Below are 5,774 nucleotides of genomic sequence, written 5' to 3' on the forward strand. Positions count from 1 at the left end.
CCAAATTACAGCATTTACATTTCTGTTAGAATACCTTTAATTAAGAGCTTTAGCCCACTTACAGTGAAAATTACAAAAATCTTTTTTTAATAATGACCTGTGCACTATGTCAACGCTATTGGAAGTATGAATATTTAACTTTAACTATGGCAAAACATGAACTGCCAACCAAATCAAGCCTATTATAAACTCCAATTTTTGAAACTTAATATTTTTATTATAAAGCTTGTGTTATGATGAGCATGAGCCAGCCTATGAAGCTCCTGGTCCTCCTGTCCTACTGCGGTCTGGGAGACAGTCCTACTGTCCTGTAACTCTTTGTCTGCAAAATACAGTATATAATGACACAATTATTTGCATTTCTAATACTCATAAACTAGTGACAGTATTTAATGATTAATATCCATAAATGAAAACTCAATAAATGACACTAGATGAGTAGTAAACTTATTAAGAGCTTAAATTTCACCTTATTTTTCCCGTCTGTCCTTCTCACGTCGTCCAGGTTGATGGCTTCGTCTGCTTGCAGCTTTGACGTTATGCGCATCAGCTGGTCCAAATGGTCCGCCTCAAGACGATTTCTGGATGCTGTTTTGAGACGATTCATTAAACTAAAGCCTCTTTCGCAATCTGCACTGGATGCTTGAAATATAGCACAAATATCCACAAGCTGTGAGATGTGTTTTAGCTCTTCACATTTTAGCATTGCAGCCACCATATCTGAGAATGTGCTGATTGACCCATGTTTAAGTTTGTGCCTCATTATGTACTTGAAATCAGAATATTCACTGTTTATGACCTCCACTGAATGTGGAGGGCGGAGAATGGCCTCGTACTTCTTTGCCAGTGTGGCAATGTCTCCTGCTCCATACTCAAAGCTGATGTCTGAGGTCAATGCCTCAATGTCAAATGCAGACCACTCCTTTAATTCAGCCTCTTTAATTCATCCTCTGGAAAACGAGCATCCGAGTCATCACAAAGCTTACGAATAACACGAGTAATCTCACTGGTATTCCTGCCATCAGCAGATGAGGCCCTCATCGCCTCTTTGACACGGTCACTCCACTTAACATCCTTTTCCTCTGTCAAGTATTGGGAACGCAACTTCTCAATCTTTGCTCTTGCCAAGCAGTGCCCTTCAGTCAGGTTGCATCTTTGAAAAGAAAGACACAGGTGTGCCAGCTCACCCAAAACATCTCCCAGAGCGGTGAGAGTAACCTTGAAGTTTGAATCGGTTAGCTTTTTGTAACAGTAATTTGCCACTGGATGTCTGTTATCACTGGATTCTCTCTTGCAGTATTCTTCCAGCACAGTGTAGTTCCTCAGCATTCACAGCTTGGTGACGCGACAGCCATCGCACTTCACTCAGAGGCCTGAATGACAGTGCATCCTCATCAAGAACCTTTGCTAGTTCTTCCAATTTTCCCCTATTTACAGTGGATCTAGAGAAAGTGGAGTAAACAGTTCTAAGAAGAGTTTCCACATCACGCATCAAAGGTACATCTTTCCACGCATCATCAATGCCCAAGTCCTTTCTATGGGCTACACAGTGCTGTTCAGTTAAGTGTGGTATTTTCCGCTTTAATAAAGCTGCAACTCCGTTGTGCTTTCCTAGCATTACTGAGGCACCATCAGAGGTCAGCATCACCATTCTCTGAATGTCTAGTTCAGGCATGGGCAAACTACGGCCCGGGGGCCACATGCGGCCCGTTAAACGTTTTGATCCGGCCCGCCAAACTTGAAAAAAATTTAATAAATTAACCTTGTTAATGTTTTATTTCCCCTGCAATTCTGATGTTTCCTCACTAGATGGCGCACTCTAGATATATTGGCTTTCTTGAGGTGAAGCGCAGGCCTATTACTCCACGTTTGCACTTTACCCTGTGACCCACCGACCCTCTATGAAGATGAGCGTACCCAAGAAAAGGAAAGTGGACAGCGAATGTTGAGTGTTCAAAAAGGAGTGGACAACTAAATATGTTTTCACTGAACACCGATCATCTGCTTTTTGCCTGATATGCCAAGAAACTGTGGCGGTTTTTAAACAGTATAATATTAGCCGTCACTTTGCCACAAAGCACGCTAATTATGCTAGCAAGCTCTCAACAAAAGAACAGGAAGCTGCTGCTGAGAAGTTAATTTGAAGCTAATTTGAAGGCTCAGCAAAGTCAAACTGCCATTCAAGAGTCAAGTACCAAGGCCAGTTTTATGCTTTCATTCAAAATAGCAAAGGCCAGCAAACCACTGTCTGAGGGCGAGTTTTTAAAAGAATGTATGGTAGAGACAGCAGATACAGTGGGGCAAAAAAGTATTTAGTCAGCCACCGATTGTGCAAGTTCCCCCACTTAAAATGATGACAGAGGTCAGTAATTTGCACCAGAGGTACACTTCAACTGTGAGAGACAGAATGTGAAAAAAAAATCCATGAATTCACATGGTAGGATTTGTAAAGAATTTATTCGTAAATCAGGGTGGAAAATAAGTATTTGGTCACCTCAAACAAGGAAAATCTCTGGCTCTCACAGACCTGTAACGTCTTCTGTAAGAAGCTTTTCTGTCCCCCACTCGTTACCTGTATGAATGGCACCTGTTTGAACTCATCATCTGTATAAAAGACACCTGTCCACAGCCTCAAACAGTCAGACTCCAAACTCTGCCATGGCCAAGACCAAAGAGCTTTCGAAGGACACCAGGAAAAGTATTGTAGACCTGCACCAGACTGGGAAGAGTGAATCTACAATAGGCAAGCAGCTTGGTGTGAAAAAATCAACTGTGGGAGCAATCATCAGAAAATGGAAGACATACAAGACCACTGATAATCTCCCTCGATCTGGGGCTCCACGCAAGATCTCATCCCGTGGGGTCAAAATGATCATGAGAACGGTGAGCAAAGATCCCAGAACCACACGGGGGGACCTGGTAAATGACCTGCAGAGAGCTGGGACCAAAGTAACAAAGGTCACCATTAGTAACACACTACAACGGCAGGGAATCAAATCCCGCAGTGCCAGACGTGTTCCGCTGCTGAAGCCAGTGCATGTCCAGGCCCGTCTGAAGTTTGCCAGAGAGCACATGGATGATACAGCAGAGGATTGGGAGAATGTCATGTGGTCAGATGAAACCAAAGTAGAACTTTTTGGTATAAACTCAACTCGTCGTGTTTGGAGGAAGAAGAATACTGAGTTGCATCCCAAGAACACCATACCTACTGTGAAGCATGGGGGTGGAAACATCATGCTATGGGGCTGTTTTTCTGCCAAGGGGACAGGACGACTGATCCGTGTTAAGGACAGAATGAATGGGGCCATGTATCGTGAGATTTTGAGCCAAAACCTCCTTCCATCAGTGAGAACTTTGAAGATGAAACGAGGCTGGGTCTTCCAACATGACAATGATCCAAAACACACCGCCCGGGCAACAAAGGAGTGGCTCCGTAAGAAGCATTTGAAAGTCCTGGAGTGGCCTAGCCAGTCTCCAGACCTCAACCCCATAGAAAATCTGTGGCGGGAGTTGAAAGTCCGTGTTGCTCGGCGACAGCCCCAAAACATCACTGCTCTCGAGAAGATCTGCATGGAGGAATGGGCCAAAATACCAGCTACTGTGTGTGCAAACCTGGTAAAGACCTATAGTAAACGTTTGACCTCTGTTATTGCCAACAAAGGTTATGTTACAAAGTATTGAGTTGTATTTTTGTTATTGACTAAATACTTATTTTCCACCCTGATTTACGAATAAATTCTTTACAAATCCTACCATGTGGATTCATGGATTTTTTTTTCACATTCTGTCTCTCACAGTTGAAGTGTACCTCTGGTGCAAATTACTGACCTCTGTCATCATTTTAGGTGGGGGAACTTGCACAATCGATGGCTGACTAAATACTTTTTTGCCCCACTGTATTTTGTGCCCGGAGACGAATGACAAATTTGAGAAAATCAGTTTATCACGGCGGACAGTGACTAGCCGTGTAGAACTAATAGATGAAGATATCACCAGCATATTAAACAAAAAGGCGAAGTCATTCACTTTTTATTCTTTAGCACTGGATGAAAGCAACGATGTCAAAGACACTGCTCAGCTCCTCATTTTTATCCGAGGAATCAACAAAACTTTTGAAATAACGGAGGAGTTTTTGACAATGGAGTCTCTGAAAGGACAAACACGGGGAGAGGACTTGTTTGAACGAGTGTCTGCTGCCATCGAAAACATGAAGCTTCCCTGGAGTAAGCTTGTTAACGTCACCACAGATGGATCTCCGAATTTAACGGGAAAAAACGTTGGCCTGCTCAGGAGAATCCAGAATAAAGTGAAAGATGAAAACCCTGACCAGGATGTCATTTTCCTCCACTGCATCCTCCACCAGGAATCTCTATGTAAATCGGTGTTACAGCTGAATCATGTTGTGAATCCTGTGGTGAAACTCGTCAACTTCAGCACCGTCAGTTCATTGCGTTCCTGGAGGAAACTGATGCGGATCACCAGGACCTGCTTTATCACTCCTGTGTTCGCTGGTTGAGTTTGGGCGAAGTGTTTCAACGAGTGTGGGAGCTCAAAGAGGAGATTGGCGTGTTTTTGGAGCGGCAGGGGAAGACTGATGAATTTCCTGAGCTGAGCAACAACAGCTGGATGTGTGACTTTGCGTTTGCTACGGACGTATTTTCACACTTGAATGAGCTCAACGTGAAACTGCAGGGGAAGGAGCTGTTTGTGCATGACATGCACACAAACGTGAAAGCCTTCAAATCCAAGCTGGCTTTATTCTCTAGGCAGATTTTGAACAAGTCATTCACTCATTTTCCTACACTAGCCACGCTGAAAGAGGCCGGAGCAAAAGTAAAGAAATACAGTGAGTCACTGGATGCACTGCACGGAGAATTCTGCCGTCGGTTTTTGGATTTCAATAAAATTGACAAGTCACTCCAATTGGTGGCCTTTCCTCTGTCACAAGACCCTGAAACAGCTCCAGAGGAGCTTCAGCTCAAACTCATCGACCTTCAGTCCGACCCTGCCTTAAAAGAGAAGTTCAGCTCTCTGAAACTAAATGACTTCTATGCTTCACTCAATGATGCCGCGTTTCCAAATCTAAGGCGAAAAGCGCAGATGATGTTGGCTTTGTTCGGCTCTACCTTCGTGTGTGAACGGACATTCAGCGTCATGAACATCAACATCAACAAAGCCAGCCACAGATCCAAGTTAACAGACCTACACCTCAGATCCATCCTGAGAATCGCCACAACAAAACTAACTCCAGACTTTGATGCGCTGGCTAAAAAAGGAGACCAACAACACTGCTCCCATTAAAATGTGTGTCTCTCCGTGATACGCACATTGTTAAAATGAACAGTGCGCGCAGATCAAATATAACGCTTCACAGACTGACTTGCTGCAATTGTTTTGTTCTTGCACTGGTCGTTGTTGACTTTTGGCACCGGGGAAACAAATTGAATAAAAGGAACAGGACAAGTACATCTGCATCTCCTACCATTTTTGAGAAAAAAAAAAAAAGAGAGAGTCAGAAGGAGAGTGATGGTGATATCCTGAAGGATAACAGAACCTTCAGTGCTTTAAAATAAAAATGTTCATTTATTTGATTTTCAGTGTTTAAAGACTCATTTCGAAGTCAGAGATTTTATTGTAACGCTTTTCTTCATTTTCATTGGAAATTAAAGCACATGTTTTCTCCATATCCCAAGATGTGTATTTTTCCCCCAATGAGGTGATGTTTTCAAAGCATGCCCTCTATCTGATCCTGTTCCGGCCCCTTTGTCAAATGT

At 43.2% G+C, this 5,774-nt stretch overlaps 1 pseudogene; it reads left to right on the forward strand.

The window, feature by feature from the left end:
* The first annotated feature begins 4,138 nt into the window (after window positions 1–4,138).
* Window positions 4,139–5,301, forward strand: LOC146661577 (general transcription factor II-I repeat domain-containing protein 2A-like; annotated as a pseudogene).
* The last annotated feature ends 473 nt before the right edge of the window (window positions 5,302–5,774 follow it).

The sequence above is a fragment of the Rhamphochromis longiceps genome, linkage group LG9, assembly GCF_057381845.1.
Source record: "Rhamphochromis longiceps isolate RC_006_pf linkage group LG9, R_longiceps_female_GT1.1, whole genome shotgun sequence".
In the NCBI taxonomy this organism is placed as follows: domain Eukaryota; kingdom Metazoa; phylum Chordata; class Actinopteri; order Cichliformes; family Cichlidae; genus Rhamphochromis; species Rhamphochromis longiceps.